The 16,664-nt window shown below is 43.9% G+C and overlaps 1 long non-coding RNA gene across 4 annotated transcripts in view; it reads left to right on the forward strand.

Moving 5' to 3' along the window:
- Positions 1–1,939: 1,939 nt before the first annotated feature.
- Positions 1,940–16,664, forward strand: part of LOC149872258 (uncharacterized) — a 226,687-nt gene continuing 211,962 nt past the window's right edge. For 3 of the 4 annotated variants that reach the window (XR_016440606.1, XR_016440609.1, XR_016440608.1), the window contains exon 1: positions 2,042–2,229. This is a non-coding gene — a long non-coding RNA (uncharacterized LOC149872258). Of the gene's footprint in view, positions 2,004–2,041; positions 2,230–16,664 lie in introns of those variants that run through there. The other variant, XR_016440607.1, reaches the window with a different exon arrangement.

Here is a 16,664-nt window from a genome sequence, read left to right on the forward strand (position 1 = left end):
AGGAGAAGCCTAATGGATTTTGATTTTGATAAGAACCATGAGAATCTTTTAGTTGTCTGATCTGGATACCTTGATACAGATTTACTAGAAGACTGCTTAAGTTCCTGACCATTTTGAATGGCATAAAACAACCTAAATGCACTAGTGACTATAGATCCTTAATTATACTAAATTGCTTTTGTTTGCATGGTTTGTTCATGGAACAAAAAGTAAGCATGTGCTGATGTATCTTGCTGTGTTGGGGTCTACTTCACTTAATGGGACTCCATGGAAATAGATGCACATAGGTTGGGTTTCAAGGTCTGGCTATAAATTATGCAATGTGACCTCTATTATCTATTGAAAATTCTGTATTACGTATGCATTTTTAAATTTCCTAACAAATCTAGATCACCATTGCTGAGGTCTTGAAACTATATGAACCAAAGAAAATAAGGAGTGGAGGTATGAACGACAGAAAATGGACAGAGGAGAGTAAAATGCATTCCTGGGTGCAGAATTATTGAGCATTTAGAGACGAGCAGTTATTAGACATTCGAACAAGGAGTCCAGATAATTTAGGGTCTGCTTTTGATCCTGCAAAGGTCGGCAGTAGTTAGGGGTGCTGGGGGGGGTGTGTGTGTGTGCGCGCGCATGTGTGTGTGAATTCTCTATCTTGGGCTGTGGATCAACTCTGCAGAAGCTAGTCCAGCCTAGGCAACAGAAGAAGGATCAAAGGGCCGTTGTGCCTCACCACACAGCACTGGATCCTCTAACTCTGCTGTTTATCTTCGTTGTCTGCCTCTAATTGCCCTCTGAACATAGCCAGGATGGGAAGCCCTGTGGAGCAGAGCTCCATGCTAGGCACGAGATCCCCTAGGCAAGCATCCCCTACAGTGCCCTGATTACTCAACGGAGTTGCATTGGTTCTACAGCCAAGATGATATTTCATGGTCTTTGAAGAGAGGAAAGATAAATCCTTGAGGACTAAACCCTGCTTTCCTTCAGTCAATATCCTATTCACTTGAGCCAGATAATATCCAGTATTTATGAAGGTACCTGCAAGCCACAGTCTATAGCAGATATTTTTAAAGAGGGAAAGCAAGGGGTAATTTCCCTTTAAAGTTTTTGTTTGCGGTTGGAGTTTTGCCTGGGTTCTTCAGGATTGACAGGCTATCACAACACATCTTTAAACACAGTATTTTGAACTGTCTTGGAATCCGTGCTAACTATAACCACCACTCTGATTTTATTTTTTATTTAAGTTTGTTGCACACGCAAAAAGAAAGTGCCAAATTACTTCCCTCAATACACCGGCTTAAAAAAAAAGAAAAGCTGCACTTCCATTTCATTCATTAGATGTTCCTGATTTATTTCCTTCCCCTGAGGAAAAGCAATAAAACAGCTGTTATCTAGGTTATTCTAAAAACCTGTTTCTAGTTTTCTATAAGAAATCCCAACTCTCTCCATTGTAGTTAAATATTTATTTAGATATCCAGGAGGAAAGGAAAAAAAAAAATCCATCCCTGAGACTTTGAGGTTCCGGAGAACTTCCTCAGTGTCAGTTTTTAGCTTGCATTTCTTTAAACTCGACTGCAAGGAGAGAATATCTGAGCCAAATCTGAGGCGTTCTACCTTTGGCTATCTATGCCTCAGAGCATGTCAGTCATGCACTAAAGCTGTCGGCACAGCTGGTCCTCTGTACACAACAGGGAGTATTTTTAACACTAAAAATATGAGCATGACAGGTGCGCATTTTATTGGAACTTTTTTTTATTGTGCATTAGTGGAGAGGAAAAAGCTAGGAGCACTTTTTAACAAGTCTCCAAGTAAGTGGGAAAACAAATGAAGGTCTATGGTACATATTGACATTTGTTAACCAAATATGGGTAATTCACAGCAGCCCATTCTTCTCTCAGTTTCAGAAAAAACCTAGATGAATTTTGAGCAGCTTGCACAGCTAGAACCACTCATTCTTTTTTATGAGCTTCATTTGCATTTATACTCTTCCCTGCTGTTGTTGAGTACGCCCCTTTCACTTGTCCTAAATCTATGGCTGCACTGGGTGCACTTAAGTAGCTGCTTCCTACTGATATATTGATTATCACACTAATTACATCCGGGATCTGTACTTGGGCTAACGGAACCGATTTATTTGAATTTTTTATAGGGAGAAAACTCTACACAACTAATGAATTCTACAGGGATGCATTTAACTCTTAGGGCCTTTTTTCAGATGGCCTCTATCAGGTAAGGCTTACTTTTAAAAACTAAATGAATATGCAGTAGGGACCTTTTAAATGCACAGCCTTGGTGTACAGTAAATTATTTTTTCCTTTCATTTATTAGGAACATTTTGACCACTTCTCAGTATTTTGCTTCTTAACAGATACAGCAATGAAATCTATGTAGCAGGCTTTTATGCCTGGCTAGTGTCCTATTGACTTCACTGTGCCTTGGCATGAATGAATGGGGCTCAGTACAGGATCAGGGCCTGATTTTGATTACCAGCAAAGTAGGCTATAGTTAAGGCAACAAGAAGGCTTTCACAACCCTCTTTGCAGCATTTGTGGGCTGCAACCAGATTAGCGAGCACGTGCCTGTTGCTGTGTCTCCAAGCAGTTTGAGAAGCTGCCGGAGGTATGCTAGGAAAGAAAAAAAGTTCTCTGTGCTGCAGCACGGACTCCATTTAATACTGGAAAAACCCAGTGTGTGTGTATGTGTGTGTGTGTTTATATATATAAATGCTGGAAAAAAGTGGTGCAGGGCTGCTTCTGGAGCAACTGGAGGTTGGGTCCTGCAGAGCGATGCTTCAGCACATGGCCAGAGTGTCTCTATGCCTGCCGCGTGCCTCTGCTGCTCTAGCATGTTTCTGCAGTGTGCTGGAACAAATACAAGCAGGGCAAGGCTGGCAGCAGTGTCTTGGATCTGCCTGGGACCCAGGCTGTGTCCCTGGTAAGCAAGGATGTGAGGGTGGAAGGGACTGTGTGGGGGTGGGGGAACTGAGTAGGAGGGGTGGGTTTCCTGCGTGCCAACATGGTGCACAGTCCCTGCCACCCCCAGCAGCAGTACCTAGCAGTGGGTTGTTGGGGTGCTTGAGGCCTGCTGCTGGCAGAGTCCCCTGGCAATGTGCAGCACTGCCTGAGACCTGGGGGCTCCATGTGGCACATGGAGCTGGGTCAGCCTGCTGGCACATGCCTTTGAGCAGGACCGAGCCGGCTCTTACCACTATGTGGGGCCCCCAGCACTGCAGGCAGGAGCCACGTGCTATCATGCAGGACTGGCTCCTGCCTCCATGGAGCCAGTCTGGCTTGATGGCACATGGGGCACATGGAGGCAGGAGCCGGCTTGGCCTGGCCCCATGGCATGTAGCTCCTGCCTGTGGTGCCAGGAGCCCTAGGTGCTGGCAAGAACCAGACTGGTTTTGCTTGAAGGCATGCTTCAGCAGACATTCCTGGGTCTGTGTAGCACATGGAGTCCCCAAATCTCAGGTGGCACTGCACACCATCGGGGGACTCTGCCAGTAGTGAGCCATGAGTGCCCCAAGGGCCTGCTGCTGGCTGCTGCTGCTGGGGTAGTGGGGGCAGTGTGCTGCGGAGGTGAACCCAACCATCCCACACAGTCCTCCCCCACACACAAACCTCCTATAATTCATCTACAAACCCCACACCCATGAATCCCCCCACAATCCACCCACAAACCCCACACACCTTCAAACCCCCAGATGAGCCCAACACCCCGCTATAAATCTCCCTCCCACAAACCCTACACCAACCTCTTCATCCACCCACAACCCCCCCAAATCCTTCCACAAACCCCACAGCCAGCTCCCAAACCCCTTCCCACGCATCCCCCAAACCCCACATCCCTCCAAAAATCTCACATCCTGTGTGCCCAGCCGCCAGATGGGATGGGACCTGCTGCAGGGATTACAGCCATACTGTAGCCCTGCCCTATACCTACACCAGTGCTTGGCCATACAGCCCCAGCCTGGGGGGCTTCTGGTCACAGGAACCGCTTGGGGGGTGTGATGGGCTAGGGGAGGGGTGGAGGTGGCAGGAGGGGTGTGTGTGTGAGGGAGAGAGAAGGAGGTCAGGGGGTGGGGAAGTGCTCTGGGTAGGAGAGGCTGCCAGAGCCAGGCTTAGAGCCCCCTGCCCACCTAGAGCAGCTTGTACAGGGGGAGGCCAGCCTGGAAGGGATGGGGCTTGCCCAGCCCAGTCCCCGAGCCCCAGTTGAGGTCTTTGCCAGGAATGACATAGGGATCACTGGGGCCTGGGCACAGGTGCAGGGAGCAGAACAGCAAGGGCTGGCACTGCTCAGAGCCACAAAGCAGTCGGTGGGACAGCTGCAGCTGGACTCGTGTCCTGGTGCTGGGACAGAGCTGCTGCTGGGAGGGAGCTAGCGCGGAGCAGGCAGAAGCTGTGGATCAGGAGTGAGGGGCACTTTGGGGGTCTGTAGTTTGAGAGTGAGGGGCAAGGGCATGGTCATGAGCAGGGCACTGGCATCCTAGTCTGCTCGGTGAGCAAAGGGGGCTGGGGCAGCTCTGATTTTTCTATTATAAAAAAACCAGAAGCAAAAGCTAAAGTATATATATATTTAGAATTCTTTTTATTATGACGATAAAGGCATTGGTAGGCTTCCAAATTGCTTAAAATTGTAAATATATCAATAAAACATCGCCCAAGTGATCTCTCTTTATATAGTGGCAGTTCATTTTAAACGTGAAAGAACACTGGCAGGTGTGCAGCAGTAGGGCTGCAGGTCCAAGGGGGCAGATGCTGTCACAGGTGGCAGCAAGTCACAGCCAGGCAGCAGCCCCCACTGCCAGACTGCTGCAGTGGGTAGAGGGTGCACAGGCCACTCTAGGTTAGAGCTGCTTCAGCCGTCCACCTGGCACAGGGGGCTAGTGTCCTCAGATACCAACTGGCTGGGCCACAGATACTCCTGAGGGCAAGTAGCCCTGAGCTGCTCGCCAGGGCAGCTTTTCATACTGCTGGGGCCAGCACAGGCCCAGCCTCTAGCTCCCCTTGGCTAAAGATTCAGGAGGAGCTGAGCAGGGTCAGTTTGTCCAAGTGGCACAGTTTGTCCCACAGCAAAGAGCATGTTCAGGCATGTGTGCTGAGGCACAAGTCTCCAGCACAGATTTGTGCTGCTGCTGCAAATGCATGTGCCTGCATGTGTGGATGCATCTGTGTTGTGTTGTGTTGTGTTGTGTTGTGTTGTGTTGAGTTTGTTAGAGAGCTGGGTAAGTTCAAGGCAACATTTTTTTTCAAGAACTGCTGTTCACTAGAACTTAAAGGAAAAAAAGGGCTACAGATGCTTTTCTGGCTCACTTTCTCTAAAATTGCCTAATCTAAAAACTCCAGCTTTTATACAATCTGACTCCTTCAACAGGACCTTAAGTGCCTTTTTGCAGTGTGCAAAAGGATGTTTGAAATGTCAATGAATGGGGCTTTAAATTGAAGTTGGAGAACAATTTATCAATGGGAAATTGATAGCTTGAAGGATTGTTAGTGTAATGAAACAGCCAGGCCTTTCACCTCCAAGCCTCTAATTTGGATCTAGACAACAGTGTCTTTCTCATCTAGATCTCCAAGCATTTGAAAGTTGCTGTAGTCAGTTGATGGCTGTTTGATGGCTTATGTAAATAGATATGTGGAACTCAGTTCCTGGTAAGGTGTCAACCAAGTCATTTGTGTTGACAATCATAGTAAGGAAGTCACGGGACCACGGAGACTGCATTTTTATTGTAGGCTGACTGTATTATAACTACGTATATGGAGAAGCTCCTAATGCTATTGCTAGTGCTTTCATGGTCCTAGGTTGATCAGGGCTCTTGCCTTTCATGACCAGAACACAACAGTTAGTAAAAAGAGAGAGAAAATCAAGCACACTAAGTTACTTTCAAACTTCGTCTAATGATGCCTTAGATCAGGCTAACTTGTTTTCCAGGAGACTTGAGAGAACAAGGAGAGCATGGAGGGTTTATTTTATTTTTTTGGCAGTTCAGATTTGTGGAGGGTTTATTTTATTTTTTTGGCAGTTCAGATTTGTCAGGGAGAAGAATGCCATAAAAATGCTTAAATATCACAGGAAGAGTTTTAAAACTGAAACAATGATGTAGCATCGGAAGGCAATTTAACAAGTACATCACAGGAAAAATGAGGTCAGGGAGTTTGAAACAAGTTCAGTAAGAGGTTTTGCAACAGCATTCTGGATACAACGTGATCTCGTAATTTAAACTTGGGGAAGGGCATCTTAAAAAAGAATGACATTAGTTTAGGCTGGAAGACATTAGAGTATAAATCAGAGAGTCTCCATCTCAGAGAAGCTTAAACAGCTCCAAAGGTTAAGTAGAAGATATAAAACTGTTATGTTTGTTACGGACCTTCAAGCAGCAGGTGAAGCAAGCAGGAAGGCAAGGTTACTTGAATATCAGGGGGGAAGAGCCCACACTGACTGAGCTCAGTTGTTGGGAAGATCTAAGAAGCTCGTGGACTGGGCACTTCAGGTGGGAGAATGCAAGAGGCTTTCAAAACTTACCCCAAGATCTGTATGTGAAAACAAGATATTTGGGGCTCAATGCTGGGCTTAAATGGATTGGTAATCCATATGTCTAAATAAAATGTGTTCAGGAGTGGTGGAAAACGATTCCAAGGAAAGAGCTGGGTAAAAGAAGTTCACTCCAACAGTGGTTTGGCTGTCTGACTTGGAAGCCGAGAAGGGAGATTTTTGCATAACCTGTTGTTTCTTATACTGGAGAGTCTGGAAATGATATAGTCCTGTACACATGTGCATGGTGCATGTACCCATGTGCTGGGGGGGAGGGGGGTTGTGAGCTTTAATTAGAATGGCTCCAAAAGCCACTGTAATCAAAGTGCCTGGAGCGTCACATGGATCAGTTTCCCTGAGCTGAAAAATCACAGAAGGGTTACTTTAACTAAAGCTCATTTGACAAGCATGGGGACACTGATACACGTGATGCTAGAGTCTGCTGGAGCACGGTAATTACCATGCTGCAGCAGACTGGGTTAATGAAGCCTGCTCCAGTGTGCTGTAATTACAGCACATCAAAGCAGCCTCAATGCATGTGTATAGGTGCCCCCCAAAAAGAGACTGTTATAAAGGTACAACTAGTGTTTTCTTACTAGGGAGGGGAAGTCTGGTCTTGGTTAAGGCACTGGATTAAAAATCAAGGAATCTGAATAGATTTTTTGTCTCTGCCATTGAGTCCCTCAGTGACCAAGTTGGTTCAGCTCAGATTTTCAGAGGAACCTAATGAAGTGACATGTCCAGTCTGGACTCCTAAATCCTCTGAAAATCTCGGCCTTTATCTGTGTTTCAGTTCTCTCCCAGTAAAGTGGAAATTGCAATATTCCCTTCCTCAAACCTGTTCATCTCATCTGGTCTGTCCTTCTCTCCTTATGTGTATGGTGTGATGGCCAGAACCAAAAAAATTAATAAGCAATAAATATGTGCTTCTTGGAGGCATTTGGAACTTTTGTCTAATATGAAGCTTGTATTTTTGTAACCTGCAAATGTAACTTGTAACTGTTTGTGGAACTGACCAGGCCTCAAAGACAAAGCTCTAGCTGTGAAATTAGCTGACCTAATACTTCTTTCTTGCTCAGAATTTAGCCTTGATGATGATAAAACTGGATTCAACTGCCCAGCTTATCCAGTACATTTCAAAAAAGGACATCTCAAAAAAGCATAGTCAGAGAGTTTTGAAGGGGCTGGATTTAGGCGGGGTAATGTTAATTTTAAACCTGAAGATGCTGTGTTGCAATTTGCGTATTGGATAAACCCAAGCTTGGGCAGTAACTTGTTATAATGATTTCTAACACCTTTTAATGCCATAGGATAACAGCTATAAAGAAATATTATGAATGGCTATATAACTAAAAATTAGCATAATTAGAATATAAAAGAACACAGAGGTCATAGTAACCCTCGGGAAGGACGGATCAGAAGAGTCATTGCTGTCCCGTACCCCACGGATCTCTCTCACTCCATGTGAGAGCAAGGACCAGATCCTGACTGAGGGGCTTCCACCAGTATCCTTCGAGCAGCCCAGTTCAGAGATGTCTGACTTCACTGATTCAACTTGCCATGCATCTTCTAACTGAGGGACTATCGATAAGTTACTAACCAATTGGGAACTCTTGGTTAATATCTTTATGTGTTTTATTATCACTGTCAATTTTAATCTGTATTGTTATGTTGTCTGCTTATTAGCTTAACCTTTTTATTAACTATTATATATGCAAACTATATCTTTTATTGTCATAAGTAAAATGCATTCCTTTTTGTAAGTGAAATTTGTCGTTTCTTTCCTTTCCACCATCACCTTCTCGATCCCGAACCAAAAGCCCAGTGGCTAATAAAGTTGCAGTGCTCAGTCAATCTGCAACTAAATTGATATACTCACAGTGCCCAGCTGGTCTGTGACAATATGGAGAGTACCTAGTGCCGTCAGCCCTGTTCTTTGGAGACATTAAGTTGTAACAAAACCCAAATAAAAATAGTAACCTAATATTAATTGATGATTGGAGTGAATAGATGTTTCTTTGCTTTACATGGAAAATGGGTAAAATTATTCTTGATTTCTATTGTTTTGACAAGTATACTGCTGGAGCAATTTGAAGGCATTCAATAATAGCTGTTTTTCAAAATGGTGTGGTATTCATTCTTTCTGAATATGGGGGTTCAATTCCAAAATTTTTGTTATGGTTTTGGAAATTACAAGGCCAAATCCTAATGTGCTATGCTGAAAATGAATCCCACTAGAATTATTCTAGGCCAGATTTTACCATCCCTGTTTAGGTTAAACAGCATGCTAGCCTGAAAATGGTTGGAACACGCACCAATATTATGGTTTAAGAGATTTATAATACTCACGTACAACTATTTCTGAAACTTATATTCCTGCCCTTCTGGTTTCTTAATTCCTTGAAACCCCTGGTGTTTTTATCCATACAATTATCACTACTGATTTTTCAAACAAGGCCCCACTTTGGAGTCACACAGCTAAAACCCCTGAAAGTCCTTTGCAAATCTTTCTCAGCACTTATTCCCTTTCACTCCTGGGCCTGAAACACGCTTTTTGCCAGCAATCATCTCCTCTTAAGAGTATGAAATTACGTTCTGAGGGGCAATTCCACACAGTAGGTGAGAGTGGAAGGAGTATTACAAAATAAATGGTTAGAAAAGCCCAAGTTGCAAAGGTGAATAAAAGGATAGTGGCATTTAGAATGTCACTAAACCACTAGTAGGAGAGAGAAAGAGGGTGTAGAGAGAGGGCTCATGAAAGAGGCAGAATAAGGAAAGGATTTGGGACTGAAGGGACAGGGAGGAGCTAGCAGAAAAGGTTAAAAATAGCAAGCAGAAAAGATTAAAAAATGGCATGCTGTTTGAAATTAGAATTCATCAAAGTATTTGCTTGTTGCTAGCGTCACAGTTGTTAGTGTGTGCAGGATTTGGTACACATATGACTTACAATCTCAGCGTTTTATTACTAAATGTTGAACTGTGGGTCTCAGTATCAGAGTTGTGAATTGAGATGAGTGGACCATGGTAGTTCATTTTTGTGGACAAGCTTGAGAACTCGCAATGTGGCTTTGTTCTGAATCAGAGCAAAACTCAGAATAGTTCAAAACACTCCATGGTTCATTCCCATGCCTTTAACAGTTTGGTATTGTAATACAGAATACACTTGTTTAAAAAAGCACAAAAAGAAAAGTTGCTTCAAAATGAAAAATAAAAATGTTTCCTTAAAAAAAAAGAAGTAGAAATAGGATGTTACGTTGCTGCACCTTCTTTCCCTTCCCCCAGTTTAAAACCCAAATTTAGGTGAAAGAACTTGATTTTTCCAAGCATTTCAACTTTGATGAAGACGTGTACGCTGATGGAATATGGCTGCCTGACCAGCAAAATGTGTGACAGCATGAAGCTCTCAAGATCATAGATCACAGAGTTAAGAGAGCCCCCTGAGATGATTAGAAGGACAGAGACAGAGCTTTGATGACTTACATCAGCTGAGGATTTGACTCAGAAGCTTTGAACTTGCAGTTGCTGTTATTTATTCCATATGTCATCATCAATCCTGGGCAGCAAAGACTAGTTAGAGCCTTCCTTTTACAGGGCATTCATTCGCAGGCTTTTTCACACCTTTATTCCCTACCTTTACTGCTTCAGAGATACAGTCTCATATGATGAACCTGAGGGGAGGGTCTGGTGTAGTGAGAGGCTTTTAAAATGTTGCTCAGCTTATCGAGATGGGCTGGGAATCTCTTTTTATGACTTTGGTCCCATTACAATTTTATGATAATAACATATATGACTGAATGGTAAAGAAGCATTTGGAGAGTCACTAGACACTGCAGTTATTTATTGTTACAGCTTAACGGATTTCTAGTCGGTCTAGCTGCTTCTCGCAGCTGAGAGATGGCTATTGAATGATGCTTTGAGAAGCAGCATCATGACTCTGTGATCTCAGTGAGCCTGGTTAGATGTTGGTGGTTCTGATTTTTGATCTCAGTACAAAGGTCTTTTCAGTGATTTAGTGGAGCTATCCTATCTACTTGGATCAAAGCCACTTTGTGCCGAGGACACTCTCAGTGGTTGAGTTACTTTTATTGCTTGTGTGCAGAGATAATAGGGGGAAGGGCCAGGAGCCAGACTGGTCGTTTGTGTGTTGGTTCTCCAACCTCTCCTCCATCGGAGCCACCGTGGCTCCTTTTTTCCCAAAAAGTTCTGGAAGCCTTTGCACTGGAGGGTATATGTAGCCCCTAAAACTGAGACTCAGGGCATTGGGGGCTCCCTGTCAAAGCAATATGACTGAATTAGAGGCTCTTATGCTTCAGTGATTGGCAACCACACACAATGTAAGGTTGTAGTAGAGAGAGTCTAGAGCAAAACCTCTAGGCTTTGAAGAGTTGGCTTGCAGTCTCAAATTAGCTTTTTTGTTTGCCTCTGGTTCCTACCTCCAGAGGAATTTGCAATTTCAGTTCTGACATATGTGCTTTTACTTGCTTGGCTTGCATTTACTCATTTCTTGTGAGTAAGATGGAAGAAGATCTTTAGGAAGGACTGGAGTGCAGAGCAGGTGGTGTGTTGGACTTGGGAATGGGAGGACCTTCAGTGCCTAGGGGATTGATTGATAGATGTGTAAAAAGGCATGGAGACATGGCTGGGAGAGAACTGAACAAGGCCTACTGTGCTACTGATGAGGTAGATGAAGAAGATATGCTCTGACAAAGGCCTGTACTGGCAGTCAAGTCTGAGACTGAAGGAAGACCAGGGTGAGAGAGGAGCCTGGGATGGGTTGCCTTATGGGGTCTGAGATGTAATGGGCTTTAGGTTGTGATGCAGGATGAAAACTTGGAGGTGTAGGTTAGGCCAGGTTTGCTCAGCATGTTTAAAGTTGAAATCCCTCTGTCCGCTCCCTCTGATTTGAATACATAGAATTAAAAAAACCCCAGCCAACCCCCCCAAAAGTGGATTTTGACTGCAATTTTGTGTCTTGGGTCCATCTGTAAACAGAATTGAAATCATTTTTCACTTCAGCTCAATTCCTACATATAAACTCAGTCCCTTGGCAGGTTAAGAAAATATACCTTATGCATTTTAGAGAAACATTCCTTCCATTTAGTTTTATGGTGATTGAAGGTCCCTTCTGAGAACAAATTGATTTTTGAAACATTTGTTACAATAAAAAATGAATAATGCTTCGACTAACAAAGACAGAAATCCTGTGAAAGAGGCATTCCCACACCACAGCAAACAGTGGAGAAGCAAACACAGGGTTTTTATTTCTGTTTACTGCCATACATTATTTGCTCTGTATTTTGCTTGTCACCGTTGCTAATTCTTGCAGGTATTTTATGTTTAAGCTGGGACCTTCTCCCTCAGATTACTACTCTAGTTACCACAGGCAGCTGAATTGCAGTTCAGGGAGCAGCAGCTCGGAAGTCAAATACTGAGCAGCTTCATTCAGCAGATAAGGAAAGCCAAAGGTACTTTCCCTTTTACAAATGCCAGTGGAAAGGAATCAGTCTAGAAGTCTCCCACATCAGACTGTCACTTTTCTTGTATCACGTCTTCTCAATATCAAAGGCATCTCAGCTGCTGAAGGACAAAAACATCTGCCTGCTTCTGTGTAAGCAGTGGTTGCAGTAGAGTGGCTTCTTTGGGATGGAAATTCTCAAAACTGCAAGTTCCCATTCTGATCAAGAGGAAGGAAGATCAGAGGTGGAGTTGTTAGGCCAAGTGCCAGGTGGAAAATTCAGCATGTCAGTCATTTTGGGTTTCTTATCTTGGGAGAGATGTTGGCAACAATGGCCAATAAATAGACACAATAAAAATGCCACAGTAGCCTTGTGGTGATGGCTCTTCAAAGAAGGAACAATGAATGATGAGGGAACCGTGTGATAGGGTTGGGAGCCAAGACTCTTGCCTTCTCTTCCAAATTTGGCTGTGACATGCCCTGAGGGCTCATGGTCAGACATTTCCAACGTGGGTGCCTATGAGCATGTCTACGTAGCCTCGGTGGCAAGCTCCAGAACATTGCTGCAGAACATTGCTGTCTACATGTTTCATGCTGTATGTGGCAATGCTCAGACATGGGGCAGAGCAGCCGGTTTTTAAGGGGGCCATTGAGCACATGTCCAGAACTGCTCTCAGATGTGCCGTTTCTGGTAGATTTTGAAGGGCTTGCTAAATTAGCTGCGTTGCCTAAGTCCTGCACTTTAAAGTCCTGCACTTTGGGATGTGCTAAATGGAAGCAAGTTGGTGATGTGTGCTCATTGGCCTTCCAGGGCTTGCCAATGAAGACAGTGTAGATGCATTTAAAGTCAATGGACACAACAAATGATGCAGAGGATATGTTAGATGCTATCTATATGTAGCTACACACAACTGCACCAAATGGAGCTGGCAAGAATCCTATGTGGGTACAAAAATGGTTAGAAGGAGGATATTTGTGGTGGCCTGAATATCTCTTTCCAAGGTTTAGCCTGGATATTCCTTACATTTCCAGGAGGAATATTAGAGTTGCTTTCCAAAGCTGTATTCCTTTGGCTAGGTACCCCATCCTGCTAACCTCTCAGTTGCCAGGTTGAAAAAAAACAACAGTTACTTGCCTTTCTGCTCCAGCCTATTGAAGTTAAAGGGTGGGGAGGGTGTCTTTCCTTTAATTTCAGTGGACTATGGCTCAGCTCCTCTGTGCAGTGTATTTCAGTTCTGGCTCCCTATGCAATGTTCTTATAACACAGGGATCATAAAAGCACCATAAATGACTTGGGGAAAATTCACTTAGCACAGGAGCTTCATAAATTTGGTAGTATAATACCAATATATGTGGCTTGCCAGTGTAAAAGGGGTGTGCTGGGAGGGAGTCTTGTTCAGTACTGACTGCTTTGGGGTATGCTGGACTATAACCAGTGCTGAGAGGCTGCCATATATTAGAAGAACAACGCACAAAGGAGACATCAAGCCATCTTTGCTTTTCCCTTCCCTGGGCTGAGCCTTCCAGGAACACAGAATCTACCTCATTGTGCATGAAAGATCCTGCACAAAAAGAAGACAGGCTGTTCTTTATTCTAAATTGACAGAAGGGTGAAAGTCCATTCTCTGATCACAACCAAGTAGTAATTTATTAATTAACCTTAATATTCTGTTCTCATGGCAGGCTGAAGCAACTTATGGCTTATAAGCTACATCGCTGAATGTGAAGCAAATCTATTTGCTGATATAATCCTTGTGCAAACCACAGTGTGTTTGGCAATGAATATGCAAGTAAAATGTAAATGATATTCACCACAATACTGCAAATGCTCATTGTGATGATAAAACCTAGCAAAAAAGGCAACAATTAGAATAAAAACAGGCACTGATGTTTTATGCCTTCTCCTGGAGTGCAATAATCTTGGAAAATCTGGGTGTAATGTTACTCTAATTCTGGTTCAGGAGGCCTGAGAGACCTCTTTAGGAAGCCACTAACATGTCAGATTTTGTAGTACATTCTGCTGAAGTCAGGACATTGGATTTATACTGTACCTACATTTCAATGATCCTTTTCTTGAATTTTTGCCTTGCTGGCTTGAGGTTAATAATACTTTTCCGGGGTGGGGAGGGGAGGCAGTATTAGGGGATAGTTACATTGTGATGATGTTGGGTAGCTCCTGGAGCTCTTAACCCCTGGATTGTGCACACATTAACATGTAAAACTGGTTTCGAGCACTCGTTAAGAGGCTCAAAGTGATGCCGCTCTAGGGACGGATTATTTCTGATCCATGCTATCAAGCTCCTGTTATACTAAGGTATAGCCACTCTAGGCTACACCTTAGTGTAAACAACCCACCTGCTCCCTCCCACGTTGGCCTGGATCTGGCCCAGTGCCCCCCCTGCTGTCCCCAGTGCTGCAGATCCCTGCTCACTGCCCCTCCCCCCACCACTTACTTGTGGCTGCCCATGCTGTCTGTCCCAGGGAAGCAGGTAGGGAAGGGTTAAACTGCCTATTGGGCCACCACTACTGCTGCTGCGCTGTGGCCCGGAAGAGCAGCAGCCCAGCAGTAGCAGCAGCTGGGCAGGTAGGTTAATGCTTCTGTTCTTGCTCCCCAAGACAGACAGCACAAGCAGCCACAAGTAAGTAATGCCCACGGGGCAGAGGGGTGCAGGATGTATGGTGGGGGCACCTAGGGGTGGGGGAGAAATGGGGAAGCCTGAGCAGGCAGGAAGGAAGCGTGGAGAGCAAGAGCGAGAGAGAGCGAGAGAGAGAGAGAGAGAGAGTGTGTGTGTGTGTGTGTGTGTGTGTGTAGGGGAGATTCTTCCCTTTCAGTCCCCCAGGCCCCTGCTGGCCTGAAGTGTTACTGCTCTAAATTCGGGCTAACTAACACCCATCAACATTTGTGAGGCTCACGGTGTAAGGTGTAACAAGGCCCTTATTTATACCCGCAGACATATACACATGCACACACACACGTATGCCCTGCACTGAAATTCTGGACCTTTTCAAATGAATGGAATCATTTCTATTGAGTGGATTTCACCCATGGTTTTATTATTTAACATACATCCCCGGTGATGATGTTCTCTTGAAATTTAGGTGGCCACAGGTACTGCAGTTGTCACATCATTGGCCCCTTGAAAGCATACTACATTCATGCACTGACGGAAGTGCATGGCTGCAGAGCACTTTAAAAGTCTCTGATTGCGAAACAAATTAAGCCTCATTATATGAGTGTTCAGATGAAGGTGCTGTGCTTTAAAGTGCTTTCACTAACTTCTGTTTGATTGGGCACCTGGTCTAATGTAACTCAGCCCTGCTCCTGGTGCTGTCTGCATGAGAGTGGAGAGAACGGAGGGGAGAGAGCTTGGGCTGGGGTTTACCCATCCTGTTCTAGAGGTGGGGCAGGCGGATTGGAGCAGAGGGCTTCAATCCACCCACCAGCACAGGCTGTGCAAAACTCATTCTGAGCTCCCTCCCCTCCCTTCTCTCCTCCTTCCATTGTGCAGACGGCACCAGAGCTGGGAGGAAGGGTGGGTGGGGTTAAGGGGGAGGAACTGCAGACACACAGCTCTTCGGCTGGATTGGCTCCAAATGGAGCTCAATGCCCCGCTGTCCAGACTCCATAGTGAATATCTATTGGGTCGGGAGGTTCGGTATAACTCACGGCACTCTCTGGGAGCTATACATGTATCAGCACCTCAAGTTAAAGCTAGTCAAAACTTTATGGAATTTGAGTATTTTATAGCACTTTTAATGGCTTGTTTGTTTTGTTTTTTTTACTAGCTATGGCACAGCTAATAAGTTGATTTTGGGGGGGTTACATTAAAGTTGTGTGAGGCCATATGTTTTCCCCATCTCCATTGTTTGCCCTTAACTGGAAACAGATATGCTAAAATACCACAAGAATATCTGTTCTGGCACAACTAGAAGCAAAAAAGGTTGAAAAAATCAAAAGAAATGTTGTTTCTGTGAGACTTCTAGTAAACTTTTGCAGATTTAGGTGGTTCAAATTATTTTGAAAAAGTTAAGGTATACTTTTGAAGTCTTGGGTCTTTCAAAATCAACTGAACTTGATCCTTTCAAGATTAGGTCAGCACTAGTCTATGTAGAAAACATAGAGTAACTTACTGTTTTTACCAAATATCATTAGTCATATCATTTTACTCATTATTTCTGTAGAGGATAGAATAGAGGATATTCTCTATTAGACAAGTGAGCATTATCAAGTGCAGGAACTTGTGAACTTGAACATATTATTTAGAAAGGAATTTGGCTGTGATGTAAAAGCATCACATGAAAATAAATTTACCATCTCCCATGGCAATGTTTCTAATAGTTAATTACCCATGGTTACCCTCATCATTTCCAATTTGAATTTTTCTAATTTCTAGCCATTGGATTTTGTTAGTCTAAAGGGCTCCATTAAAAATCAGGTATCACTTGCATGTGTAGGCACTTAAAGATGACAAATGAAATATAGATACTAGTGAAGTAATGGGAGATTTGCTGTTTGTTACCTTCCATTGTGCTATATTTTCACTCTAGGATCATTTTACTTAACAGAACTGGGTGGGAAATGATTTTCCTGTTTTGGTAAAATAATTGGGGTTTGGAATTTTTTTTATATCAAATTGGGACAAAGTCAGAATCTCAAAAGTTTTTCAGATCAATAGTT

Source organism: Crocodylus siamensis, chromosome 2, assembly GCF_052110815.1.
Source record: "Crocodylus siamensis isolate JL-2025a chromosome 2, ASM5211081v1, whole genome shotgun sequence".
NCBI classification, from domain to species: Eukaryota; Metazoa; Chordata; order Crocodylia; family Crocodylidae; genus Crocodylus; species Crocodylus siamensis.